At 44.6% G+C, this 17,708-nt stretch overlaps 1 long non-coding RNA gene across 1 annotated transcript in view; it reads left to right on the top strand.

The window, feature by feature from the left end:
* The first annotated feature begins 388 nt into the window (after window positions 1-388).
* Window positions 389-17,708, top strand: part of LOC141987256 (uncharacterized) — a 309,719-nt gene continuing 292,399 nt past the window's right edge. The window contains exons 1-2 of the long non-coding RNA XR_012639480.1: window positions 389-555; window positions 3,113-3,203. This is a non-coding gene — a long non-coding RNA (uncharacterized LOC141987256). The remainder of the gene's footprint in view (window positions 556-3,112; window positions 3,204-17,708) is intronic.

Raw genomic sequence — 17,708 nt, forward strand, 5'->3', positions numbered from 1 at the left:
TTTGTTTTTATTGTACGAATAAAGGGGAGCAGAACTGTGCTTAATCTGTCCCAAGTGAGGGGGGTCACCCTCAGCTGCAAAGACCTTGTTAAGCCAGGGGCTCAAATGCCAGACCTCTGTGAAAATAAGAGGGTTGGGGATGGATGTCCCAGCCAAGAAGTGTGGACTCTTCCTAAGGGTCCCTTATTTGGTTTAACCTATTTCTCCCCACTGTTTAAAGTTAGAGCTTGTTATTTTAAGTGCTAAAATAATAACTGAAATCACTTGTGGTGGCACAGCATTTCTGCCCAGCCTGCTTAAGAGCTGACAGTCACTAAGACTGACCTGAAGAGGTCATAGCAGAGAGGCAGGTGGCAGTAGAAGGTAACTGTCAGTTGGCTGGCAGGAGCAGCTGGCAGGAATGGCTGGTGGGAGCAGAACGAGTGGCTGGTGGGGCAGCCAGCCAGAGCAAGTGCTCAAATGGCAGAGCAACAAGATGCTTTCTTCCCTGGATGGGAGGTGAACTCAGAGATGCACCTCTGAACCCTGGGTCCTCACTGACCAAGGACAACCACTGTGAGTGGGGTATGGTGAGGGAGCAGAGGGGGGCACAGAAAAGGAACTTTTGGTTGCAGAACTCAAGAACGTGAGGCAAAAGGCACTGCCCCACGCACTCTGGGGTGGGTGTCCTGCTCACGGTTTTATGATTATGAATCCTGCTTGTGGCATTTTCCCTATTTAATGTTGGGTGACTTCCCTCCTTTCATTAAAAGTTTCTTTTCTCCACTCAGACTCCGTGCTTGCAAGTGGGGGAAGTATTTTCTCTCAGAGGTGCCCAGGAGTGGTGTGTAACTTTCCCAGGTTACTGGATGGGGGCTTGAGCTGGTTCTGTGTTGTGTTGTTGAAAAGGAACCCACCCCTAGATATTGAACCCAGCCCTAGTTGCTGCTGGCTCCACCTGGCAGAAGGTTATAAGTATATGGCTTTTCATCGCAGTATCACTTAACATTAGAAAATTGAACGTGCCTGAGAGAGTCCAGACGAGGCTGCACAGGCCACATAGGAACTAGATTATTTGATAAACTTTTCTTCCAAGTCACATTCAGGATCTCTTCTTGATCTTTTGATCCCTTCTAACAACCATTCTGCTGCCTCTGCTTCCCAGAGGAGGTACATTTTGCCAGCATGTTTTGCTTACAGTTTTGCTGGGGAAAGAACTGCTTTTTCTCGAAATGGAGTTATTGGGTGCTTTGCCTGAATGCTAGACTTCAGCTGAGGGAGGAAAGGGAAATTATTGGGTTTAAACAATGATATTCTGCCTTCACCTCACCAGCTTGCAGGGGTTTTTTTCTTTAAAATCAGATAATCTGAGGGCAACAGTACTTCTCACATTGTTATTCATTCCTCTAATTAATACACTGATAACCATCCTTCTTTAAATGCAGAGGGTCAAATCATGGACCAATCTATTTAAAGAGCAAACTCCTGTTGATTTCAATATGATCAAGATTTGGTCAGACCACAGTCTTTACCAGGTAGTAATATACGAGGAATGACCCCTTCACTTCTTTGGACAAACCTAAAATCTAAGAGCTAAATTCTGCCTTTGAGTATGCACATTCATCACCCCTTGCACAAATTTGATGGTGCAAGGTAAGGAAACCAATGTTATAGCAGAGTGCTACCTATATGTATGTGAATAGTTAATAGAAAAGGTGTCAGATCACGCCTGAGAATATGAAGCATCATTCCTGGGCTTTGTATATGGCTTCCTCTCGCTGCTCTCTCTACATCAGCTCTGAACAGTCTCTTTAGTTTGTGTGTGTATAGCATGTTAAATAAACTGCAATTCTGGATTGTCTTCCCCGAGTCTCCTTCCTTCTGGATGATTTTCCCACCTCCAAGTTCTTCTCCTGTTCCCCCTGTTTCTCCATTACCCTCTCTTGTTTTCTTTTTTAATCTTGATCTCTAATCTTCTTCCACTCCTGACTCATTACACTGAGTCTGATTACTTCCCCCTCTCCCCCCGTCCATCCTTTCCTGGTTTACTTCCTCTTTCTTTCCCATCACACCCCTTCCTAATTCTCTGATCTTGCCCCTGCCTTGCTGTTTGGAAGTGCTGCTTCCATAGCACTGTCTGCCTATTAGAGACTGAAACAATCCTGCTTCTCCAAAGGTCAATCAGATTTCCTAGGAGCAGGACAAACTCTGAGTAGCTGCTTGGGGGACAGAAGAGGAGGATGCTTTGGAATAAGGAAGCTTCCATATAAAGTTGCCAACTGTCTAATCTCAGAAACCCAAACACCCTTGCTCCACCCCTTCCCCAAGGCCCACCCTTTCTCCGAGGCCCTGCTCCCCCACTCACTCCAGCCCCCTTCCTTCTGTAACTTGCTCTCCCACACCCTCACTAATTTTCACCAGGCTGGGGTAGGAGGTTGAGGTGCAGGAGGGGGTGTGGGCTCTGGTCTGGTGGGTGGGGCCGAGGGGTTCGGTGTGTAGGAGGTGGCTCCAGGCTGAGCCTGAGGCTGGGGGTTGGGGTGCAGGATTGGAGGGAGTTTGGATCCAGGAGGGAGTTTGGGTGCTGGTTCTGGGCTGGGGCAGGGGGTTGCAGTGTGGGAGGGGGTGAGAGGGGCACCACTTACCTCAGTAGCTCTCGAAAGCAACGGCACATCCCTCTGGCAGCGGCTCCTAGGTGCGGGGGGGAGGGTGGCAGGGGGTCTTAGCGCGCTGCCCCTGCTCACAGGCACCGCCTTCACAGCTCCCATTGGCTGCAGTTCCCAGTCAATGGGAGCTGCGGACTCGGCACTTGGGGCGGGGCAGCGTGTGGAGACCCCCTGGTCCTTCCCCAGGGGCCTCAGGGATGTGCCAGCCACTTCCGGGAGTGACGCGGAGCCAGGGCAGGCAGGGAGCTTGTCTTAGCCCCGCTGCACCACTGGACTTTTAATGCCTAAAATCTCCTGGTTTGGCTGCAGTAGCCTCTGGGAGATGAAGCCTGATTCTGGGAGACTCCTGCTGAAACCGGGAGGGTTGGCAACCCTACTTCCATACCTTGTTATAGGTCTGATGCAGTAGTCCATTTTGAGGTTTTCCTGTCTTGGGTTTCTGGTGATGTAAGACTTGGTGTTGTCAACAGCATACCTTGAACAGCCTGAGGGATGAAAGCCTTGAGGAGGAACATAGTGGCCTGAAAGACTGGGTCTTTTTGCTTATTCTATCTATCCAAGGTACTTTTATCACTTCATTACTACAGTATCTGAGTGCTCATAGTCTTTAATGTATTTTTGTTCCCTGTTCTACAGAGTAAATCACGCTCCTTGCTTGCACACAGAAAACAGCAGCTCAGAAGTATGGGAACTCACTGTGGCTGTCCTATTTACTCCTAGTGGACTAGATCAGGGTTGAAAAAGAAAACTCTTCTTCCAGTTGAAAACTGTAGTGCAATATAATACTTGCCACACTTCATCTACCCTTTTTTAGGATGGACTTAGGTCAGTGAAAATGGTTGGCAAAAGGCTGAAATGTCAGCTAAGGAGCTATAATTTACAGCTGGGATTTTTCAAATGGGCCTAAACATTTAGGTGCCTGAATCCAATTAATTTCAGTGAAAGTTGGGTGCCTAACTCGCTTGGGCTCATCTGGAAAGCCCAGCCTATGTGTCGGCTGTAGTGCTTGGAAAACTAATTGATCCATTCAAGTACAATGTGGGCTCCAAGCATGCTAAACTTTAATATTCTAAGTCTGGTTTCAGTGCAAATGGCAGGAGTAATTCTAGACAGCTTTTTGGTAGAGAATTTTTCTTACATCCTAATGAAAGGGTTTATCCCTTCACTGTAATGATTGTTCTCAAGTTTTTCCAGAGTAAAAATTGATGGTATCAGAGCTGCTTTTCCCATCACCCAGGATGAGTCTCCGACTGCCTGATTTCCTGCTATTGCTATTAGTTTTTTTTTGTTTTTGTTTTTGTTTTTCTTTAAAACCCAAACTCTAATCCCCCTTCCCCTCCGCAATGATCTCAGCATTCAGGATTGCTGCGATGATTTCAAAATTAAATCCCACTACTCACTCGCTTGATTCTTCTCCAACTAAATTACTCAAAGAATGTATTCCTGAGACAATTCCTCTGGTGACCAGAATTGTTTTGTTCATCCTCTGGCAACGGGTGTTATGTTGCTTGCTTTGAAAATGGCTACTATTACAGGCCTTTGCTTAAAATAAATAAATAGACTAAAATCTGCACCGGTTCCAGATGCATAGGTCTAGGACTGATTAGCCACTTTTGTCAAACATTCTTGAACAAGAACTTGTTTTCTCAGTTGCGTAGCATTTAATTACATATAATCTCTGAGGAATTTCTGAGGGCTTCATGAGTCTTCAGAGGGCTGAGACAACATTAGCGGAGGCTTTCAATCATTGACTAATGATGTCTCACTTGAGTTGTTAGTATTAATTCCTCTGAACTTAAGCGCTATTTGGGCACAGTAAATCATGCCCTTCTGAAATGTCTTAGCAATTGTGCTGGGTTGTCTAACGCACTGTGCCAGTAGTTTTTATGCTTATTTTGCCCAAGGTCATATTGAGCTTGAATTGTACCAGGATTATGTTAGTCTGATTCCCAGTTATAGACCTGTTTTATTACAGATTCTGACTCAATCAGGGGTTAAATTGAATCTAAAACTTTTTGTGTTAATATTTGCACAATTAGCACTCTTACTGATTTTTTTTTCCTTATTTTTTTGTAATGACGACAGTATCCTTATACTATCTGTGCCCTGAAGTTCCCCTGATTACAAATAGCTGTTTGGAATTTGTACACACACCATCTCTCTTACTGCTTCACTGTTCACCGAATGCTAGCACTAACAAATGTATTGTAGGGAAAAATCCTTCACTGGTAGGAGATAGAGCAAATGGCCTGAAAGCTCTTTTCCCAAGGTAGATGTGCCTTTATCGACCTACTTGATATCACTGAAGTGTCTAAATATTTTACTTGCAATGGACCTGATTTTTAGGCTCAAAATGAACTACAATTTTGTACTTGCAATGAAATGCATGTACAGTTGTTCCCATTTAGATGCCTAGCTCTAGTAAGAAACCCAAGTCAGATTCTGGTCTCCGTTATGCTTGTGGAAATCCAAAGCCATTCCACTGACTTGGCAGAACAACATAGTCACTGAAGTTACTCCAGATTTGCACTAGTGTAACTGAAAACCATTGCTTAGTCTCCCATATACATCATTGTCTTTTAGGTTATAATAGAACCAACATAGTGGAATTGCATTGCTTTGCCATTCAAGAGACTCAGCCAGCTTTCATTCCCAGACCTAGTCTTTTTAATCTTGGGTTCAACAGAGGCTAGAAGAGCTGCAGAGGAAAAATACATTGCCATCTGCCACACTACTGCTGACAGGAAGAGTCCTGGCCAGTCCTCTCTATGTGGTACAGAAACATATATGCAAAACGCAAATAAGCAGCATACTCTGGCCCCAGGAGTCTTACCAGAGTCTCCTGCAGTGGAAGGCTGGACTGACACTAGGCTGCTGAGTTGGCCTGAAAAAAAAACAATTAATTTTAATTCTCTAAAGAAGATCAATGACAAGAAGATACCATAGATTGTCAGTCATGTTTACGGCATGTAACATCAGAAATGTTTGCACAGCAAATAGTATAACTGGCATGCTAATTGCAGGAAGAGTTAGTGTACTGTAAATCAGTACCAGAAATTTGCAGATGCCTTTACAAATGAGCACATACCACTCACTGAGACTTTCCAGACTTCCAGAAACAGATGGGTGGCAGTTGCTGAGAACCAAATACAGATTTTTTTTATCTCTGCATGTCAGATTAATAGAATAGATATAGTTGATAAGAAAGCAGAAGTAGGGCACTTTGCCATATGTCATAAGTTATTTATTCCCTATGGTAGCCAGAACATTAACAATATCCTACAATGTTGGAGCTGAATGTTCCTTAATATACAGAAGCTTGTTGGCACTGAAAGATTATTGTACCTTTTCACCTTAAAATGGCATCCACTGTAAAACTGGAGTTTCTTACAAGGCTGTGGTATCTTCTCCTTGTGTATGTCCCTCTGTAGGTTTTCTGTGATGTTCATGGTGAACATGCTGTGCCTACTATTGTGCTCTCTTGGTATCTAAAATCAGTGGTTAAAATTGATCTTGATAGGCGGGGGGAGCTTGACTGTTTTGGTGGCTGTTGTCACAGTCTTGCCATCATGTGGTGATGTACTGTTGCATTATCTTGTAATGTAGGTATCCATCTAGAGGAGAATAGGGATGAAAGGAAAAAAGCATTCAGGTCCCAGATAGGTTTGTAGTCAGACGGACAAAGTATCTGTGCATGCAGTGTGTGGAGCTGCATAGGGGAACATTCCTAGCACTTTTAACCCCATTTCTATCAGGATTAGGAACATTCCCAGGATGCAGAATATGTATCAATCTAAAAGCAAATGAAAATGTGATGCCCGGTGGGCTTTTCTTCCCCAAAAGCTTTGGAATCCCCCATATTTCTGGCATTTTAGAAAACTAAGTTATTTCAAAAGCTATTTTACACATATTCTATGGATTATGTAATATATTCCCCCCCCTGCCCCAGAGTAGGGGGCAGGGCAGGGTGTGCATGCACCTCTCCTCCTGTAGGGAAGGGGAAACAGCCGGAGACAGCAGTGGTTCTACTTTCTCTCTTTCCCCCAGGAAGGGAAGGGAAGACTGTGGGATTGGGCATATCTTCTTTTAGAGGAGGTGAGTAGGAGACTTCCAAATAGGACAACTTTTCTTCCCCCCTATAAATTGCTGCCTTCTGATAGGAAAGGCAGCGAGCTCCAGAAATTCCTTATCTGGATATCAACTCCTCCTGCTACTCCCACTTCCGATGCCCCTAACTGGCAGGTGGGAGTGGGGAATAGAAAGGGAGGAACTCTGAAGAACCAGAGAAGGGGATGGAATTGGGGTTTGAGGGAGAAAGTGAGAAATGAATTTAGAAGCACAGGAAGGACTATTTGACAATATATTTTTCTCTTCCTTACTTTGTGTCTGAGTACACCAGCTTGAATCTACTTTGTTCCTCATTGGTAGGAAAATCAAAGGTTCTTTTAACACTTGACATAATAGGAAGAGAGATCTCAGTGTGAGACACATGAGGGAAAGTCAGACTGGGGTGAAGAGGGGAGACATCTACTTTTTCTGTGATATCCTGTTCTTGTTATGGCTGCAATGGAAGCTCCTGTCATCTCCCAGTCTGCAGCTGCCTGTCTAGCCCTTTCTCTGTTATTTCCAAGGGCTGAGTGATTCCATCTGTCTCCTAATGTCATATACAGGCAGGGATTCTCCAGGTGCACTTACAGGCTCAAAGACGTCTACTGGCCAAGAAGGAGCTCTGCCTGAAGACCTGGATGTGGCTGATACGGGAGGGCTTGCCAAAAATTCTGTTGTACAACTGTTTGTTTCAGTCTTCTGGAAAAGGTCCCTGTCAAGACTGAAATGGCCAAGTAGAAAGTATATGCAATGTGTTTATTACTGGAATATGAGGAGGGCCAAAAAGATGTAGAGCTGAATCCTGAACTCTGGCTACTGCTGGAGGCTGTGGATGGGGAAGAGATTTCTGAGCTACAACTAGAACTGGAGGCTTTTGTGAATGCTTCCAACTTTCACTTGTCGTGGCCTCTTTGTCAGCCTGCTGAGCGAAACTCCCTATGCTGATATAGAAAGCTGATGTGTAGAAACTGTTTGAGCCAGATTTATTCTGATGGTCCAGCCCTGGAGGTGGAAAGTCCATTCAGAGTCCTATGTGGAGGGTGCCTCCAATTTCTTTTTCACCAAGGAGCCTGCAGGTGCCAACACAGCCCCCCAAAATGGGTGATGCTGACAAGGGAGAAGACATAGCCAGGGCAGCTGTGGGGGATGTGCTGATTCAGTGCATCCTCTAGGCAAACTCCTCTGGCAGGATCCCACAGTGGAAATGAAAGCTGTCTTCCTTTGGCAGACCCTCTCAGGAGGGCATTGTTAGAATACAGTCTGACCTTACCCTGTTGGTGAACAGCCCTGAGTAAATGGTCCTTTTTGACTCAAGGCAGTGCAGTCTGCATCTCTTGGCATCAGCAGCAGTGGATTAAGTCCCTGATTTTACAAATCATGTATTGGTGATAAGGTTCCCCCTCTCCCCCAGCAGAACTGCAAGATGTTTAAGGTCTGGGTGACCTTTAGACCTTAGTGGCAGAATTTTCAAAAGTGCTGAGCACCCAGCAGCTCCCATTGATTTCTCTAGTTCCATATCTATTATCCCTCTCATCATAACACTTCCCAGTTTAGCAGTATCTACAAATTTCATTTATGTTGTTTACCCCCATATTCTTCCCTGTGTTCTCCCTACTAAGGCCTTGTCTATATACAGTTTTTGGATAGGTAGGTCAGTTAGGGTGGTCTGTGTTTGTGTTTTATTTGTTCACTGAAATAGTTATACCAGTCCAAACCCTAGTGTAGAGGCAGCTATGCTGCAAAAAGCACCCATATATATATATATAATCTCGATATAACTGCATTCACATTATGAGGGTTGTATCAGTAACTATGCTAATATAGCTAAAGTGGTATAACTTTCTAGTATAGATAGGGCCTAAGAAGTAAACACAAGTGTGTGTGTGTACAGACCCTTCTCCTGTTCACTCAGCAGCAGCATGCTCTCCCTCATTTACCTAGTTACCATCTTAATTAGCCTCTTACAGTTTGTACGGCAACTTCCACCTTCTCTGTATGTGTATATATCTTCTTACTATATGTTCCATTCTGTGCATCCGATGAAGTGGGCCATAGCCCATGAAAGCTTATGCTCAAATAAATTTGTTAGTCTCCCAGGTGCCACAAGTCCTCCTGTTCTTTTTGTGGATACAGACGAACACGGCTGCTACTCTGAAACCTGTCATTTTAGAGAGAGAGATTCACCCATTATTTTTTCAAGAGGCCAGTTCCATAAACATTGCAAGCTTGATTCTCTTCTCTCACTGATTTACCAGTACCGGTATAACTCAGCTGAGCTCACCTCCTGATTTACACACCTCAGGTCAACATTGCAACTTACACCTTACCCATTTCATGGTTACACTTCCTTTTGTTTTGTAAATCTCCCCCTCTTACTCTGTCCCCCCCACCATCCTCCTGTTTTTTTAGCCTTCCCTGCTCCTTTTTCCTCCTTACATGCAGTCTAGGAAAACGCCAGGTGCAGAATGTAATCAAGTTAAACAAGCTACTAAATCACTTAACTGTGTACAGCTCAACCATTCAGCAAAGAACAAACAGGAGTGAATACTGGAATGCCACAGTGTTCAATTTAAATGCTAAAACTTTACTGAGGGCATGGGTACATTTGCAGATGTAGAGCGCTTTGAGTTAAACCAGCCTTCGGAGAGCGCAGTAAGGAAAGCGCTGCAATCTGTCCACACTGACAGCTTCAAGCGCACTGGCATGACCACATTTGTGGCTCTTGCCGTGGCATTGGGAGCAGTGCATTATGGGCAGCTATCCCAGCATGCAAGTGACTGCAATGTGCTTTTCAAATGTGGGGGGTGGGGTGGAATGTGACAGGGGGTGTGGTGTGTGGGGGGGGAGAGAGAGTGGGTTTTTGGGGGGTTGAGAGCATATCCGCATGCTGTCTTGTAAGTTCAGACAGCAGCAGATCCCCCCCCCCCCCTTCCCTCCCCTGCCCCTCTCTCTCACACAGCATTCCACACTAATGGTTGCTTTATCTCAGAGCAGATAAGCAGCTGGCTGTCAGAAATGGAGCTTTCAAAGGGCATATATGCATTCCTGCAGCGATTCAAAAACAATGACAAGAGTGGCCACTTGACTTAAGGAGATTATGGGACGTTTCCAGAGGCTGATCAGAACGCAGTAATGCAACACCTCGTTCGCACTGGCACCGCAGCGCTCCAGGTGGGGCGCAGCAAACATTATTCCACTCGCCGAGGTGGAGTACTAGCAGTGCTGTAGCCACAGAGTCAGAGCGCTCTACGTGCCTTGCCAGTGTGGATGGGTAGTGAGCTAGTGCACCCGGGGCTCCTTTATTGCGCTGTAACTCGTAAGTGTAGCCAAGCCCTAACATAAAATGAAATACATTATGTAAAGTGAACCCCTTCTCAGTATAACAGCTCTCCTCCACTTGTTGTATTTCTACAAGGCCAAATAGCTAACATATAAACACAAAATGGCAGTTTATGGGGCTGATTCTCCACTGTCTTGCATCTTGTGTAGACATTCAGATCTGCAAAGTGAGTGTAACATGGGTGTAAAATGGGAGAATGGTTGTGTTTCACCCCACTCTGCTCTCACTGGGAGAGGAAGTGACCTAATAACATAACCTTCTAGGAGCCATCTGTAGGAGTTGAGAGTACTTAGCAACCTGCAGAAGGTGCTTAGCAACTCACAGGGTCAGACACATAGGCCCAGATCTTCAAAGGTATTTAGGTGTCCAACTGCCTTTCAGGAGCTGGGCAATTGAGACTGGTGTTGGTACTTCTGGAAGTCAGGCCCAAAATGTGCTAGCAAAGAGTTCCTAGGCGCTACTATGATGTAATTGTCTTTAGAAGTTCTCTCTCTGGTAAGAAGTACACTAAAGTTGCCATATCTGTGGTCCAGTCTTCTGGAGAGGTAATATAGATGCAAACAAAGGAAGAAATTCTTTACAAATGTTCATAAATTTGTCTTCTGTTTGGCCTGCTGGATGCAGGCAGTCTTCCCGCTGCATCCATGGGATTGGGAAGTCATGGAGACAGCAGACTTTGTTGTTAAATTCCTCATGCTGGTTGGCATATTCTACTCACCTTTTCATACCAGTTCTAGAGGGGATACTCAGGCAGCATGTGACATACTATGCCTGCACCTCCACTCACCCATCCCGTCGCATTTGTTTCCAACTGAAAAAAGGGACACAGTCATATTAAAAATGAGCTCAATTCTAACCCACTCCCTCACCCGTACATGCCACTCAGGCAGTGTAGAGGGACCTTACAGGAGCTGCAAATGCTGGATAAGAATTCCCCCAGTGCAGGGGCAGTGCAGAACGAATATAAACAGCCCAACGCTGCCCCTGACGTGGGTTGTTTGCTGGGGTCAAGGCTGGGGATGGAAGAGGAAGTGCCCATAACTAAGGCTGCATGTCTGTCACGGAAGTCACAGATTCTGTGATTTTTCTGTGACCTTCCTGACTTTTGCAGTGGCCGGTGCAGCTGGCTCAGGGACTGCCCGAGCCAGGCAGCCTCTGGATCAGCAGCACCAGCAGTTTGGGTATGGGAAGGGGCTCAGGGCTGCAGCAAGCATTGGGGTGTGGGGCGGTGCTTACCTCGGTGGGACTCCTACCGACATGTCCCTGCAGCTCCTAGGCAGAGGGGTCAGGAGGGCTCCACGTGCTGCCAGTGCCCGCAGGTGTGGCCCCTGCAGCTCCCATTGGTTGCAGTTCGCTGCCAATGGGAGCTGAGGAGTCAGCGCTTGTGGTGGGAATAGTGTGTAGAACCCCCCTGGCCGCCCCTCCCCCTAGGAGCTGCAGAGACATGGCAGTCAGAGCCAGGTGGGGAGCCTGCCAGCTCCGCCAATCATCCCCACCCCCAGCATGGGTCCCGGGCCACACGTTGCCCAATGCCCCCCCGGGCCATGTGCCGCTGCCCCCACAAGCAGTAGCAGGGGGCCTGGGTCACTTTCCGCCACCTGTTCCCTCCCCACCAGTGCCAGCGGGGTCCTCGGGCGTGTGTCGCTGCCCACTCCCCCCCCCAGTGCCATCAGGGATCCTGGGCCGCCTGCCGCCCCCTCAGCACCAATGGGGGCCTGGGCCATACGCCACTGCCTGCCTCCCTCCCAGCACCCATGCTGCTCCCGGAGTGTCCCCCCAGCACCCATGGCCCCCTGGCCCAAGTTTTAGTTAAGGGTATATAGTAGGGCTGTTGATTAATTGCAGTTAAATCATGCGATTAACTCAAAAAATTAACTGCAATTAAAAACATTTAATTGCCATTAATTGCAGTTTTAATTGCACGGTTAAAGAATAGAATCCCAATTGAAATTTATTAAATATTTTGGGATGTTTTTCTATATTTTCAAATATATTGACTTCAATTACTACACAGAATACAAAATGCTCGCTTTATATTATTTTTGATTACAAATATTTGCACTGTAAAAATGATAAAAGAAATATTTTTCAATTTACCTCATACAAGTACTGGAGTGCAATCTTTTTATCGTGAAAATGCAACTTACAAATGTAGTTTTTTTTGTTACATAACTGCACTCAAAAACAAAACAGTGTAAAACTTTAGAGCCTACAAGTCCACTTAGTCCTACTTCTTGTTCAGACGACTGCTAAGACAAACAAGTTTGTTTACATTTACGGGACATAATGTTGCCCGCTTATTATTTACAATGTAACCTGAAAGCGAGAACAGGTGTTTGCACGGCACTTTTCTAGCTGGTGTTGCATGGTATTTGTGCCAGATATGCTAAAGATTCATATGCCCCTTCATGCTTTGGCCACCATTCCAGAGAACATGCTTCCATGCTGATGATGCTCATTAAAAAAAATAATGCATTAAATAAATTTGTGACTGACCTCCTTGGGGGGAGAATTGTATGCCTCCTGCTCTGTTTTACCCACATTCTGCCATATATTTCATGTTATAGCAGTCTCGGATGATGACTCAGCACGTTGTTCATTTTAAGAACACTTTCACTGCAGATTTGACTGAATGCAAAGAAGGTACCAATGTGAGATTTCTAAAGATAGTGTCACGGAGTCCCCGGGCGATGCTCTGGAACTTCTCCCTTGGAAGCCAGGCAGGACTCTGGTGAAGTCTTCTTCCTATGGGCAGACTGTCTTCAGGGCAAGAAGCTAACACAGTTTCCACCTTCCTGGGTCTGACCTTGGAGTATTCAGCATCCTCTGCCCCTCCGTGCGCTTCCCACAGCCAGTCCGCCCAGGCGGGGCCCTGGGGAAGCCAGAGGGTCCTGCACCCCAACTTCGCAGTCAGACATGACTCTTAGCCAGCCAGTAAAACAGAGGTATATTAGATGACAGGAACATGGTCTAAAACAAAGCTTGTAGGTACAGAGAACAGGACTCCTCAGCTGGGTCCATTTTGGGAGGCAGTGAGCCAGAAAACCACGTCTGCACTTTACTCCTCATCCCCAGCCAGCCCCAAACTGACTCCCACTCCAGCCCCTCCTCCTCTGGGCTTTGTCCCTTTCCCAGGCCAGGAGGGCACCTGATTCCTTTGTTCTCCAACCTTTTAGCTCTCACCTTGCAGGGGGGAAGGGCCAGGCCATCAGTTGCCAGGAAACAGGGTGTTGGCCATTCTCTGTGTCCAGACCCCTGCACACACGTGCCCTCTAGGGGTCTGCAACGATCATACTCCCTTATCCCACCACCTAGATACTTAAGAAATGCCTAGGGGAAACTGAGGCACCCCTACAGTATTCAGAGGAAACATTAAGAACAGTCCCACTGCGTCACAGATAGCTACAGCACTCAACCCAAGGTTTAAGAATCTGAAGTGCCTTCCAAAATCTGAGAGGGCCGAGGTTTGAGACATCTGAAAGCATGCCCCACAAGACCAACACTCCGATGTGGAAACTACAGAACTTGAACCACCAAAAAAGAAAATCAATCTTCTGCTGGTAGCATCTGACTGAGATGATGAAACTGAACATTTGTCGGTTTGCACTGTTTTGTATCGTTATCGAGCAGAACCCAACATCAGCATGGACACATGTCCTCTGGAAAGGTGGTTGAAGCATGGAGGGACATATGAATCTTTAGCACATCTGGCACGTAAATATCTCGCAACGCTGGCTACAACAGTGCCATGAGAACGCCTGTTCTCACTTTCAGGTCACATTGTAAACAAGAAGTGGGCAGCATTATCTCCTGCAAATGTAAACAAACTTGTTTGTCTGAGCGATTGGCTGAATAAGAAGTAGGACTGAGTGGACTGGTAGGCTCTAAAGTTTTACACTGTTTTATTTTTGAATGCAGGTTTTTTTGTACATAATTCTACATTTGTAACTTCAATTTTAACAATAAAGAGATTGCATTACAGTACTAGTAATGGGGGAATTGAAAAATACTATTTCTTTTGTTTTTTACAGTGCAAATATTTGTGATAAAATAAATATGAAGTGAGCACTGTACATTTTGTATCTGTGTTGTAATTGAAATCAATGTATTTGAAAATGTAGAAAACATCCAAAAATATTTAAACAAATGGTATTCTATTATTTTTTAACAGCGCTGTTAATTGTGATTAATTTTTTTAATCGCTTGACAGCCCTATTATATAGTGAAAGTCATGGACAGGTCCCAGGCTGTGAATTTTTGTTTACTGTCCGTATCCTGTCCATGACTTTTACTAAAAATACCCGTGACTAAAATGTAGCCTTATGCATAACATTGTGCACTATGGGGATTGTGAGTAGTGATGCAGCCCATAAGCAACCCTTAAGAGTTGCCATAAATTAGAGCTACTTCAACTCATGCTGGGATGGAAGCATTTTAGCTCTGTGACGGGGTGTACTTGCCCCACACTGGTCATGAAGGGGTTAACCCCACAACTCTGGGCAGAGGAAGTCATGCCCCCTTGTCCCTGCTGGCCATGCTCCAACAGTTGCAGCAGAATAAAAGGGAGCAGCCCTGTTCATTCTATGGTGACTGTTGGAGAGGAAGGATGCACCTTGCAGGAGACCATGGGAGCAGAGGTGCTGAGACCCAGGTAGATGCCCGGATACCTGTGGATGCCCAACAGAGGCTGGAGTCACTGGGAGCAGTGCAGGCTGAGGAACCCGGAGACTCCAAAGACATCCAGACCACAGCATCGTGAAATAAGGTAGGAAGTAGCCCAAGGGAGCTAGAAAGTGGACCGGATATCGAACTGGATCTTGAGCCAGTGACTCAGTGGCATGCACACTTGCTACTGCCAGGGCCCTGGGCTGGGACCCAGTGGAGAGGGAGGGCCCAGGTCCCACTACCCCGACCGCCTTTACCCTTACCCCTGGTTGGCGGCCCACATCCCCGACCCTGGCCACTAGGCTAAATAGCCCTGTTAAGGAGGGCAGCCATACTGATTGTAGCCACTAGTCCATACAGCCCGAGAGAGTGGGCAGTTCTACTGACTCTGGCCATTGGGCCATACTGCCCTGACAGCAAGGGTGACCCTATTGACCCTGGTCATTGGGCCGTACTGGCCTGAGGCTAAGGGATGGCAGGTAGACTTAACCGTGGGGCTGCAATGCCTGTGCCCTGCCACAAAGGGGGACAAGGTGTACTTGCCCCGCAACAAGCTCTCCCAGCAGTTCAGAATCCAGGTGACATAAAGCCACTTTTGTACCTCCTAACCAGTCACAGCACAGAGTTGGTCTCCATATTTTAATAAAATAGCCTAATCATGTGGCAACAACTTACAATGAATATTTAAACAAAAACCTAAATGTACTCTTCACCATTTGTTTGTTTCCTCATTTTTCTCTAGAAGTAGACTAGTCAGTTACACATTTGTTTATAGTGAATTTCTAATCATTTTTACTCTTGAGATGTTAGACACGGGCAAAATACTTCAGTTGTAGGTTTGAAAACACTTCAGAGGAATGTTTATATCCCAACCAATCAATGTTTTTATTTTTGGAATTTAAAAAAAAACGGATTTTTTTAATTTTAGGATTAGCTGGATAATGAGAACATCCACCGTTAGATTAGAAAGGGAAAACTATATATAAGGGATATCATCCCTCATGCTGAAGGACATAAGTCCTTTCTAGACTGGAGTTTAAAGATGTGTTGTTAGAATGTGCTAGTGAACACATTCCAACTAACATTTGAAGAGTGTAGTGTAGACATGGCAGCATATTCTTTAACAGATATTAGGCTGTAACACGACCAGCTTAACATGTGTTAAAGACAGCATGTCTTGTCTACACTAGACCTTTCAAATGTGCTAGGATGTTTAGCTGAGATATTTTAACAACACACTTTTTATTCTAGATGAGATAAGTGATGGAGGTTAGGAGAAGGAATGTCCCATATTGGCTGGCTATTCTCTAATTGTCCACTATGGGGGTCTCCTGTACCTTCCTCTGAAATATCCAGTACTGGCCGTTGTCAGAAGCCCCAACTCAGGAAAGCCTGATTTTAAGCATGTGCTTAAGTCCCAGTGACCTAAATAGGACTTAAGCATGTACTTATGTGTTGACATGCCTATGGATGTTTTCCTGAATCAGGGCCAGAGACAGGATACTGGGCCGCTGGTTTGATTTGATATGACATTTCCTATTCCTAAAAACTTGTCTCACAATCTGTACTTCGGGCTTCAGTCAACTTGATGGTGTGTCTTTTTATTAGTAATGATTATAAATTAATGCTTAATAAATATAACATTTAAATAGGAAAAAGTGGTGGTGTCATATTGTAAGAATTTCCATCAGCTGTAAAGCTCCAAATTCTTCAGATTTACCCTAATTATCTTTCATTTGGGACAGAGAGGACGGTGGTGCCTCTATGCACGTTTGTTGATTTGATCTTGGAACCTGAACACACAGTTCAGACTGATCATTCAGCTGTTTTTTGTTTTGTTTGCTTGTTTTTGTTTTTGTTAAATTCTCTGTCTTCTGTACCAATGTACTCTCTGCTACCTATGCCTGATTTTTGGAGCATAGGCTTTTATGTGAGCAGCAAATTGCTAGTGGGAAAAAAGCTGGTTTATTTCCTTTCTTTTACCAGTAATAGAGGATATTTCAGAGGAAATTACTATGTATAGCACATGACAAAATATTTTGTTCCCATTGTGCTGGAATGTGTCCAGAACAGAGAAACTATACTTAAGATTACAAAAAAAAAAAAAGAAAAAAAGAAAAAAGGGAAATAACAACATGGGGTTGTCTGCAGTGCAATAAGGAAAACAGAAAAACACCAGAAGAGGCAACCTGAGAATATGCTTTCTCCATGCGTTAAATATTTTAAAACATGAAGGTTTTCATTTCATTTCAAAAACAGGAGACCCACTGTTTTTACAATTCCTTATTTTTCTGAGGAGACTGTTCCATTCCAATATTTGTAGGACACGCCACTCCAGTTATAAAGATAGTTGATTGTGGTTACTTTGACAAATACAGAGGAATCAGCATGTGGCTTGCCTGGATGAATATACAGTTTATTTTTTTGTAAGTAAAATATCTATAAAAACAAGTCAGAGACACAGCCTTGTCATCTATTGTCTGGTTAGTGGTCCATGGTACTGAAAGTACACAATACATATAAAAATTATATTTAATTTAAAAAAACCACATTGCATTGTACTTTGCAATTTTATAGGGTATTATTACAGCTTGTTTTTTTTTAACGATAAAACTTACTCTATTGATTGTTCAGTTTTGTAACTAGCATTGTCATAGTGAAAAAATGTTTTTACGCTTAACAAAGATGAAGTGAGAAAGATATCTGATTAATAGCATTTATTGCCATATCCTGTAGTTCCAAGATAAGAAATGTACGTAATTCCCAGAACACAGTTAGAATAGGCAGCCCTTCTCCACTGAGTTCTTTGGAATCCAGTGCTTCTTTCCTGTACCCACATCATTTGTACGGGGGAGGAGAGTGACAAAAAATAAACTATACTATGAAAAATATTGAACCACTGATTATTTTTAAGGATAACTCTTTATTATTATTTATTTGTGTTACTCTAATGC

This window comes from Natator depressus, chromosome 5 (genome assembly GCF_965152275.1).
Source record: "Natator depressus isolate rNatDep1 chromosome 5, rNatDep2.hap1, whole genome shotgun sequence".
NCBI classification, from domain to species: Eukaryota; Metazoa; Chordata; order Testudines; family Cheloniidae; genus Natator; species Natator depressus.